At 38.0% G+C, this 12,247-nt stretch overlaps 1 pseudogene; it reads left to right on the forward strand.

Annotated features, from left to right (window-relative positions):
• The first annotated feature begins 607 nt into the window (after positions 1 to 607).
• On the forward strand, positions 608 to 2,073 carry LOC109376735 (glycylpeptide N-tetradecanoyltransferase 1 pseudogene; annotated as a pseudogene).
• The last annotated feature ends 10,174 nt before the right edge of the window (positions 2,074 to 12,247 follow it).

The following is a 12,247-nucleotide window of genomic DNA, read 5'->3' on the forward strand; positions in this document are numbered from 1 at the left end:
AAGTCCCTGTTCCTATGTGACATCTCACAGTGACAAGGGAAATGGGATGGGATGAAAACATCACGGACACGTTATCTTCACCTGAGGCTCTTGTCAGTGTGCCAGGCACAGGAGTATATTAAGTGACTATATTTCTAAAATTGCTAATCTCTCCCAACAGAGGAAAAGCAAAAAAAATTTTTTTAAATAAATAAAAATTGAGCATAGGACATGTGAAACATAAAGTTCTGTTATGAGTCAAAAATATCTTCTGCTATTGCTGAGCAGAGATGGACCCAAGAGTAAAGTGTTAATGAGTTTGTGTAACTGACCCAAATTCTATATGCATGTTTTTCCAGCTCAATGCCCTGACTCAGGCTCAAGTACTATTGTTAAGAAGAGAGCTGGCCCAGAAATCATATCTCTCATTCTAATATAAGCCATAATTAAAAATGATACGGTGTATCATATATGCAAAGAAATGACAAAAAATATGAGTGAAAGGAATACAGTTAATATAAAAACAAATTTAAAAAACCACAAAGAATACCAAACAGAAGAAAGTACTGAGAAACGATTTCTCTTTAAAATCATATGTGGCAACTCAAGATGGCAAAAGAGAGAGAGTGAGACAGCAATGAAATCACCGGCACCTCCGCGGCCGGATGCAGATGATGGAAGGGAAGGGAACCGGCCATGAGCACTGCAGAGATTATGAGAACCAGGAAAACAGCTTCAACCGGGATGGTTTGAGTTCAGCCAATGACACTGGGGCCAAAAAGAAGAAAAGAAACTAAAAAAAGAAGAGAGGGAAAGGCAGCGAGACAGATTAAGGATGGGCTTGTGAAGATGAACTCTTTGCCAGCAGAGAGGATCCAGGAAATACACAAGGCCATTGGATTGGTTTCAGTGGGTCAGGGACCTGCCAAAACAATGGAGGAAGCTAGCAATTGAAGCTACCAGTTTTGAGACGTGCAACTTCTCCCCAAACTGGGAGAAGTGGTGGACACCCAAGGTCCCATGGAGCCTGAGAAAGATAACATCTGACAGGAGCCCTACACCCTACCCCAGGGCGTCACCTGAGATGCCTTGGACCTGGAAGACCTGGTGTGCTGAAAGAATTATACACCTTCCTGAATGAGAATTATGTGGAAGATGGTCACATGTTCCAATTTGATTATTCCCCAGAATTTCTTTCATGGGCTTTCCAGCCATCTGGCTGGCTCCCCTAATGGCATTGTGGGGTTCGGGAGTGGTATCAAGTCCGAAACTGGTTGGGTTTATCAGCGCCATCCCAGCAAACATCCACACCTGTGACACAGAGAAGAATATGGTGGAGACCAACTTCCTGTGCGTCCACAAGAAGCTGCACTCCAAGAGGATGGCTCTAGTTCTGATCTGCGATAACCCGGCAGGTTCACCTGGAGGGCATTTTCAAGCTGTTTACATCGCCTGGGTGGTATTACCAAAGCCTGTTCGCACCTGCTGATACTGGCGTCGGTTTCTAAGCCCATGGAAAATGATTGAAGTTCTCCCACCTGAGCAGAAATATGACCATGCAGTGCACCATGAAGCTCTACTGACTGCCCGAGTCTCCAAGGCAGCTGGATCGCAACCAATGTAAATAAAGGACATTTCACTAAGTGCACTAGGTCCTCAGCAGGTGGTACCTGAAGCAGTTTCACCTCACACCAGCATAAGCCAGGAGGAGGCGGAGCACTGGTTTTACCACCAGGAGAAGAATATCATCGACATTTTTGTGATGGAGAATGCAATCGACGAGGTGGCAGGCCTCCTGAGCTTTTATAGGCTTCTTTCCACCATCATGAACCATCCAGCCCACAAGAGTCTAAAGGCTGCTTATTCTTTCTACAATATTCACACCCAGGCGCCTCTTCTAGACCTCATGAGCGACACCCTTGTTCTCGCCAAAATGAAAGGGTTTGACGTGTTCGGTGCACTGGATCTCATGGAGAACAAAACCTCCCTGGAGAAGCTCATGCTTGGCATATGGGACGGCAACCTGCCATATTACATCTATAACTGGAAGTGCCCCAGCATGGGACAGAGAAGGTTGGGTTGGTGCTACAGTAGCCAATTGCCAGTGAGATTCTGCAAATAGCCACTGAGAATTCAAACCAGGAAATAGAACCCCATCTCTTGTTGTTCCAATTTCCACAAAGTGAGAATCCCTGGTAAAAGGAACAGAAGCGAACTGGCTTTATCAAACTGCCACTGAACTTGACAATTGTATTGCGATGGCGTAGGCTGCATGATGTCACCTCCGGTCCTGTCTCTGGTCTCCCTGTTTTCCAATTAATCACATCCTCATGTAGCTGTGATCAAGGGAATGCACCTGCTGGAAACTAGCTCGCAATTGGCATATTATGGAATTAACGGGTGACTAATAAAAGTAGATACATATATTATTAAAAACATCAATTATAGGCAACATGGCCTATCTAATGAAAAGAAGCTTGAATAATAGTTAATTAGCTTCAAAGAAGACATAATGAGACAACAGAAGGATAAAGCTGGTATAGCTCAGGAATGAAAGGAAAAGTTATTTAGAAAATTAAAAAATAGTCGCCGTATAAAAGAGAATTGATGTTACCAAAAGAATCAGTTACTTAGAAAACAGGTTTGATAATGCTCAAAAAAATGAAATGAAAACTAAATATTGAAAATTATATATGCATAGAAAATATATTGAAAACAACAAAATAAATTTAATAATGATGCTTCTGGGGAGGCTAAACAATTTGGAAGTTTCAGGGTGAGATGGATAATCACTTTTAATTATATACTTTTATTTTTAAAAAAATTTTACCAATAAAAATTTTAAAATATAAATTAGTTACTGTGTGCCTACTCCACTACATAATACTATACTCAACTATCCTACAGACACTTTAAATTATCCTACAAATATTTGTGACAAATTAAATTTGTACATTATTGATAGATCTTTGCTTTATATAGAATATTTCATTGAAACCCCACTGTGCAACGATTGATTATATTTAAAATTATGTGATCAGAATTAAGTGTAGATGGGAAAAGTACATATGTGGAAGAGAGATCATAGAACATAAGAAAAATAATTAAGATAAAAAACAGATTTCAAATGATAAGCTACTAGGTTCAGATGAAAAATATTTTTCTAGCCCCCCCTCCCCCAAGAATGGTGGATCAGCTAAAATTTTTCATTGGATTTTTTTTTTAATATGCAACATTTCTGGGCCTGGACACAGGTGCAATAAAAATGATTGCATTATTAAATTGCTTTAAGTTAGATTTATTATTCCTCTTCCACCTAAGAATGTAGTATAATGGTAAACTTAAGTTCAGAAATAAAAATGTTGAAATAATCTACTTAGTGGTTGGAAAAGATAATAATTAAAGGCACAAATTTAATAAATCTAAGATAAATGATGAGGAGCAATACATCATTGAGTGGGGACAAGGCTACAAATAGAGCAAACCTGATTTATATTACTTCAGGAAAAAAGGACAATTTTCCCATTTAATCATTGTAATTAATTCTTCTAAAATTAGGTTGAAAATACAGGGTATGCATGATGACTGATGTGGCTGGCTTACAACTGCAAAAGAGAAGGTACTGCATTTTACTTTTAAAATATTGAAAAGAGAGGAAGAGAGAAGCCATAACCTTTTGTCTCAGCTTTTGTTGTAAAAGAAAAATTAAATAAATTTCCAGGGTTTAGAAAACATCATTTTCATATTTTAAAAAAAGTCAATTTCCTTTGTATGACATAATAAACACAGAAGATTGATTTAAAATGCAAAAAAAAAAATCCCAAAGCAAGAATAAAAAATAAGCAAAAAATAAAACCAGAAACTAAACCAAAAATACAAACTTTGATTAAGTACCACACAGCATATTGTCAAGAATGACAGCGGCCTATTCAGATTGGCTACCACTTCTTGAGCCATTTTATTTCTTTATGTAGTTTTAGAAATTTATTTTTGCCTATATTATAAAAATCACTCCTTTCATCTTGATTTTCAAAATCTGTAATATTTTTAAGCTCGAAAAGGTAAATCTTTTTAAAAATATACTATTGCAAACATTGATTAGTTTATATTTCTAAGAAGTGGTTTCCACATCCATAAACTGTCTTTTATGTAATGTTATGCTTTGAGCCCTGGGATGGGCTCACTCTCAGGAGGACACCTACTTCCCCCGTGCTGCAGGTACACTAGTTCCTGCAGTTCCTTTGCACTGTAATGCCTTTTTTCCCAGCACTATTCCTGGCTGGGTTACACTGTGAGTTAATTTTAATGTTTGAGCATATGATCAGAGAGAGGGGTAGGGGTAAATCTCAAATGGGATCTTGAAAGGCAATAGTCTTTGCATTGCTTTCAAGCAAGAAGGTAGTGCTACTCTTTAACAGGGAGGAGAAGGCCACTTCTGCAAACCCAGGAGATTAAAGGAATTTGGGGATTAAAGACTTTTTCGTGTGTAGGTGCAGGCAGTCCTATTGCAAGTCACAGTGTATCACTTCTTTCCCAAAAGGCCTTGATCTTGGCATAGAGGACTTTACAGTTTTGACAATTCTCTGGGACTCTACTATCCTTGTAATTAAGTTCTGGGAATGATCCCCACTTTACCCTTTAGTTTAAGGAGATGAAAGTTTCTTTGCATCCCACCAGTTCCACCTTTGTTTTCACTCTTGGACTGAAACAGGTGATTAATCACCTTCAGCCACTCATTGTCATTCTCCAAGTTCTCTATTACGCCGAATAGACATCCAATTCTATCATTCTTGCATCTACCACTTTTCCAGATTCTCAAATGGCCTCAGATTGTACTCACCTGTACATTTCCTCAATCTTATACCACAATTCAGTCTAGTATTGGTGAAAGTTTTAATAGTTACACCTCCACATCACGCATAGTACTTCATTTGCCACCAGAAATGGATTCTCACTGCCAACCAGCAGGGAAGGAATCCAGTTCCAGAATCCATTTTAGCACCTGTTTTTTTTGACCAGTCAGTCCTGGCACTAGTGGTCATATGTGGGGTTTCCCAGGAAACAGACCCTAAGATGTAGATTGATTTGCTAGTGATTTATTGGAGCATGCTCTCTGGCATCAATACCTACAAGGGAGTGTGACAAGCAGGATCTAGCAGAGCATGATTGGAACTGTGGTAGAATTGCACCAGAGGCCCCAGTCAATGCCACAGGAACTCTGAGCTGGCAAAGCTGCTAATGGGTGGAACTTTGAAGACCTTCATCCCTACTGAATTGCCTGGGGAAAGGGGGCCTAAACTTTCACAAGGCAGCTCCCTGTGGCCTAGGGCATTTACTGGGAAGGGACTCATCTGTGAAACACCACCAGCGAACATGCCCAGAAACTGGAGGAATGCATGCCTAGTTCTTGGGAGGGGAACCTGGGCAGTGGACCACCACATCTTCAATAGAGACTAATACTGAAACGCCACTCTCTTCTTGAAGTGTTCTTTATTCTATATAGATAATGTAATGGTCACACGGTGTGCTGTGTGTGTGTCACAGTTCCTCATTCATTCGATTCATTTATGTTATAAATTATCATTTCCATTTCTGTCTCAACTGAGAAATTTTAAACTTTTGAGGATGGGGATCATATATCCAGCCAATACTTTACACATACTAAGTACTGATTAACACTGTTATATAAGACCATAGTAAGCACCCAGAAGAACTGCATCAGAATTCCAGGTAAGCTAGACAATACTGAAATGCTGACCACTTATTAATGGGGTATTTATGGTGGAACAATATGAATAAGACTGCTGTTCTAGAATGATAAAGAACAAAATGGAAAGACAACAGTTCTAAATTTCCACTGATGTAAACATGTTTAAAGTAGAGGGTGGGGGGAAAGGACCAAAGATAAAAATGAGGTAAAAATCCCTATTCATAAAAAAATTTGAAATTTTTGAAATTATTTAATCTAGCTCCCAATTTTATAAATGTATTGGGTTGTTGGAAAAGTCATGACGTAGTTTGTCTATGTTTTTCAAAGGTCATTTATTTATATAAAGAACAAAGATCAATCAATGATATATTGCCTGTTTTGTTTGATAATCTTTTGCCATTTTTCAGTGAGCTTCATAATTCCTTGTTCATAGAAGGGCCTGTCTTTATTTGCGAAAAACTGAACAAGGTGCTGATTAACAGCCTCATCTGAATTGAACGTTATAGCAAGGAGTTTTGAAGAGAGTGTAACAAGTGGAAGTCTGACGTCGCAAGGTCAGGAGAGTATGGTGGGCATGGCAACACATCCCATCCAAGCTCCAATAATTTTTGACGGTGATCAAAACTTGTGTGTGTTCTCGCATTATCGCAATGGAACACAACTTCTTTACAATTAACAAGCTCTGGACGTTTCTGGAAGATGGACTCATTCAAACTGTCCAATTGCCAACAGTACACATTTGAATTGATTGTTTGGTTCCTTGGTAGGAGCTCAAAAAACACATCTTTAAAATCCCACCACACAGAGAGCATAACCTTCCTCTGATGAATGTCTGCTTTCCGTGTCGTTTGAGACAAATTATCAAATCGGAACCAATACTGTTTGCACACCACATCTTTGTAAACAATTCACTTCTCATCACCAGTTATCAGTCGCTTCAAAAAAGGATAATTTTACTCACGTTTAATGAGCATATTGCAGATGTTTATATGCGTCGTCAAATCAACTTCTTTGAGTTCATGCAGAACCCAAATATCGAACTTGCTTACATATCCCAGTTTCTTCAGGTGGTCGTGAACACTTTAATGATGGATGTTCAATGTTTCTGCAATCTCTCGTGTCATGTAACATGGGTTTGACTCAATCGATGTCTTTTTTTTGTCATCATCAACCTCAGTGGGCCTCCCTGACCAAGGGGCGTCGTTGAGATCAAAATCACCAGCACAGAATTTCGTGAACCATCCTTGTCACTGATGTTCTTGTATAGCATTGTCACCATAAACTTTATGCAACTTTGCACAAGATTGATGCACATTTTGCTCTTTATGGAAGTAAAACAGTAAAATATGGCAAAAATGTACAGTTTGGTCTTCTATCTTCAACTTGTTGTAAAATCTCCAAAACTCAACCAAATCACTCAATTTTTTTTAGAATGAAGCTAGAACTGTCAGCTGTCAAATGACATAGCAATAACACAGATGCAAATAACTCTAGTACTTCCAAAAATGAACTAGTGCCATCTGTCGCAAATATGCATCATGACTTTTCTGACAACCCAATAGATACACATCTAGAAATGGATATATAATTGCTGCTTTTAGTGTTTAATTCCTCCAACTATTCTGCTATTTTTACTTGTTTGGAAATCAATATATATTTTTTTAATAATGAAAGTTAGAACCAAGTCTTATTTTGGGGTGACATTTCATATTTCACTACAGTTTGCTTGAGTGATTAAATTTGTAAAATATAAATTCACTAACACACTCATTATTATTTGAAAACTCAAACAAATGCTTTGGGGTATATGAAATTATGATAATGTGTTACTATTTTAGGGACAGCTGGATATCTGACTGTGGCACTTTAAGCCAAGGAATTTCAATATTGTTTTTACTTATTTTCTCTTTTAAATTTTATCTGTGTCACCATCTCATGTTTATTAAAAATAGATGATGGAAGATGATTAAGCCAAAAAAAGTGTTCCTTTTATTTTAAAGCAATCGTCATGTATTTATCAGTCATATCTACCAAGAAAGCACACATTATAATGATTAAAATCTCACAAATAATGACAGATAAAATTGCATCTTCTTCTAATAGCTTTTTTTTAAAAAAAATAAATTATGTCTCTAAAGACACGTTATTCTGGTTGGAGTTCTTCCATTAGGGCAACATTGATTTAAATGATTCATCTTCATTTGTTCCAGTTATGTGGAAGAAAATTTAAAAATATAGATTGACAGTCTCTTATATAATATTACTTCTATTTTGCACTGACCTAATTTTCTTTCAGCTAATTAAAACATCTAAAATGGGTCTAATAAAATTCACTCAGGATCATTTGTGGGAAAAAGTATGAAGAAGTTTTGTTCATGGTGAAACCACATTTCCCTACTTATTATTTTTTTCTTCTTTCTTTATGGACATTAGTAAAACTCTAGTTACCAAATTCATTCAGCAACCAATATCTGTTCATGAGGAGTCTGGCTTAGGGCCAAAATCCTGTGTGATAGTTCAGGTATTTCTATAGTCAATATCTGTAAAAGGTTTTGCAAGGCAGGCCTCATTGGGGGAAACTGCCCTTTCACACCACACTTAGTGCATATCCAGTGCACTGAATTTTTTTGGAGAGAACTGCAGTCAAGTACTCAGGTCCCTCTGGGCCAGCCACGCTCATGTGCATATTTGCATTCCTAGTCCATGAGACTCCATTGGGAGGTCTCCTTACCAGGAGACTTGGCTGAGGCACTTCCCAGGTGCCTCCTTCACAGACCTCTTCATCCTGAGCCTTGGGTGATGCACTTCCCCCACTTTGTTCAGTCACTCCTATCCCTTCCCCATCTCCGTTTCCCCCAGCCCATAGATCCATAAAGAGGCAGAAGCTTTTTGTTGGGCCTTCTGTGCTGCATCCACCTGACCTTCAGCTATTACTATCCCATGGGGGAAAATGTGAAATTCTGGGGAGTTGGCACCACTTTTTTCCTCTGCTTGTACTGTCATAATAGGTAATAAAGCCTTGATTCTTACTTTCAGCTTTGTCTGAGCTGACCACTTGGACAACTGATTGCTTATCAGTTAACTGTTTACCAAATTTCAGACATTACTTTGTTGATCATGGAACTTGCTTTCTCGTTATCATAGGCCTTTTAACATAGAGATGTGTTCATTGCTAAATGTACCTATTCTCCTCAGCTATATCCAGGCTCTATGATAGTACTTTTAAAGATTAAAATTTTTTTTGAGGCTGAGAAGATAATCAAAGAGGGTGAAATTTCAGACATTGTGATTACTGGTATAAGGTTTTGGAGCATATACTTTGAAGACCTGGGTGATGATGATGATGATGATGATTATAATTGTGGTAAGAACACAACATGAAATCTACTTTCTTAACAAATGTTTAAATGCACAATACAGTGGGGTAACTTTAGGCCCAACTTTGTACAGTAGATCTCTAGAGCTTATTGATTTTGTGTAATTGAGACATCATACCCGATGAACAGCAACATCCCGTTTCCTCATACCCCCACCCCCTGGCAACCACCATTCTGCTCTGTTTTTATGAGTTAGTCTATTTTAGATATCTCACATATAAATGTATTTCTCCTTCTGTGACTGGCTTATTTCATTTAGTATAATGTTCTCCAGGTTCATCCATGTGGTTGCATATGGCAGGATTTCCTTCATTTTAAGGCTAAATAATACTCCGTTATATGTATATACCATACTTTTTTTATCCAGTCATTGATTGATGAACATTTAGGTTGTTCTATAATTTGGTTATTGTGAATAATGCTGGAATGAACATGGGAGTACAGATATCTCTTTCAGATCCCAATTTCAATTCTTGGATAAATAATCAGAAGAGCTGGAATTTGACCCACATACCTGCCATTAAGTAGACACCCATTCTGCCTACTGATAGAGCCATCCCAGTTCCATTAACAGGTATACTCAGCAATGTGACTAGATACCTGCATATCTGCAAAGCCTTTCCTTATGTGTACTCCTTTTTTCTATCTTGCAGGGATAACCTGAATTTGTAAATAACCCAAAGTAAAAGTCAAAGTTCTTACAATGGCCAAGGGGGATTTACTCATTCTGTCCTCGTCCCTGGATATTTGTCCAGTCTTCTCCCCTATACCTTCCTTCTTGCATCACATGAAGCCACATGAAAACAGATACACCTGCTCTAGGACTTTGTGCTTGCTTTCCCCACTCTGCCAGGAATGCTCTTTCCTCAAATATATGCTAGCTTGCTCCCTCATCTTTTATCAAATGTTGTCTCCTGATTACCCTATCCAAAATTAACCTCCCCACCCCTTAAAACACTCCCTGTTGGCTGCTAAATCCCTAATACCGAAAATGATGTCTGGTACATGGAAGGTGTTCAATAAATAGTTGTTGAATGGATGAAATGAATAAATATACCTATACATTAGGAAATCTACTATTTGTTGTTTTTGTTTGTTTGTTTGTTTTTTAGCTGAGCCATCCTGCCACCTGTTGGCAGCTCAGCGGCAGCTCAGCTCGGGCCAGGCATTGAACCGCTGTTGCTCAGAGCTCACACTCTTGAACGAGCTCTTAACCAACTGAACCACTCGGCTGGCCCTACTATTTATTGTTATTGAAGCTAATCTGATTCTTCAAAATAGATAAGTAGTCTCTTTGTAAAGTCCTTATAATGGGATCGAAATTGATAGCAAATTCCTAAGTGGCTGTAGCTATGAGTTGTTCAGAGTTGCAGCCATAGGAAGTAACTTGTAGCCCTGGATATCTGTGAACAGCCAAGGAATCATTTTCAGATGTGACTCTCTTCCTACCTAAAGCTAGAGCTGGGGAAAAAAAAAAAAAAAGGCCCTCTCCTGCTCTGGCAGCAGAGTTCAGAGAGCACAGAGAACAGAGAGAATGAGCAAGAGCACGCAGAACACAGAGGACATTTCTCCTAATGAGTAGCCGCAGGCAGCATTTGAAAAGGGAGCAAGCCTCCTAAAATTCTAGCACTCCACAGATGCATGGAAATGATTAATGTAAACAATTACTTCAAGCCTGAACCCTCAGCAGTTACAAAGACTCCAAGAATGGTCTGTAGTTAGCGTAGTTAGCAGTAAACCCATTCCAGAAGTGACAGTTGAAGTGCAGGTAGTTAGATAACGTTTACTGGCTCCTTGCAATATATTAAGCATTATCTTGTTTCCACCTTACACTGTCACAGAACTGTGTGCTATAGTATAAGAAATGAAGATGAAGTGTAAAAAAAAATTAGAAATCTTGCTCAAAATCACAATGTAGTAAGTAGGATGTAGTGAGTTAAGAAGGTGAACTGAGAGTCCTATGATAGTGTATATGGAAAAGGGCTACCAGATGGATGAACAGAGAAACCCAGGATCTGAGCTAGTCCTACTAGGCTTCACATTTCTGCAATTTCCCAGTGAGGAGAAGTTATCAGGAAATACCACAATCAGAATGTTTTTTAACTGTAGTAATATATACATATATATTTCCTTGTTTAGTATATACCTAAGTTGGGGTTTAATTATTTACAATGAATAATTCTGTTGTACTCATAAAAGCTTAAGTAAAAGAATGAAAATTTGATAAGCAGTATTTCTAGAGAATTTTCTAGATTTCCTAGTTTTTTTTGTTTGTTTGTTTTTTAGCAACTGTGATTTTTTTGGTGCACTTTCTTTAGTATGAGCATAAGACTAAAAATAACAATTTATAACTACCATTTATGGGATACTTACTATGCCATGCACTGTGATAAATGCTTTGTATATATCATTTTACCAAATCTGCATAATATTATGAGATAATTATTACCTCCATATTACATATGAAAATGTTGAGATTTAGAGAGAGAGTTTAACCTATACAAAGTCACACAGATTTAAAATCAGTTGTGACTGATTTCAGAGCCCCAATCATTCACCAAAATGTCATGCCACATAAAGGATATAGACTATATAAAGAAAAATAAATTAGTACATTCACTTTATGATGTTGAATGAAGATGGTTTCAAGCAACCTTATTAAAGCACTGGTCTTTCTGCAAAGCTTTTAATTTTATCATAACTAACTTAATGTCAGATAGTGTTGCTGTTAACGACCACCTATCATAATTCTCCTTGTACGGTCCATTGCTCATGTCCTCAGGTCTGTGTTGCCTGAGAACCCCCAGGATATTGGCCCATAGGTTAGGATCAAAGTCTCTTTTAGGAGTGTAGTGGAATGAGGTCATGATTGTGAGCGAGCATAGGCAGAATACAACTATGAGTATAAGCAGGTTAAATTGGAATTCTAAACCTGAGAGTACACATCTGTAGTTACTAAAAGTTCAACTAGGTGCACGTAGCTTAAGAAAGAAGAGCCCGAGATACTGCTTATTGATACACAGTGATTTGAAGTCTTCCAACGAATATAACAAACCTATTGGCCATGGCTGCAAGAAATCCACCAGATTGTACTGTATCCCCATTTTGATGATGGTAAATAAGAACGAGTTGGTCCCTTAAACACCAAATCCATGTTTCTTATGAGGAAGTTAATTCTGAG

Source organism: Hipposideros armiger, unplaced genomic scaffold (genome assembly GCF_001890085.2).
Source record: "Hipposideros armiger isolate ML-2016 unplaced genomic scaffold, ASM189008v1 scaffold_1183, whole genome shotgun sequence".
Lineage (NCBI taxonomy): Eukaryota > Metazoa > Chordata > Mammalia > Chiroptera > Hipposideridae > Hipposideros > Hipposideros armiger.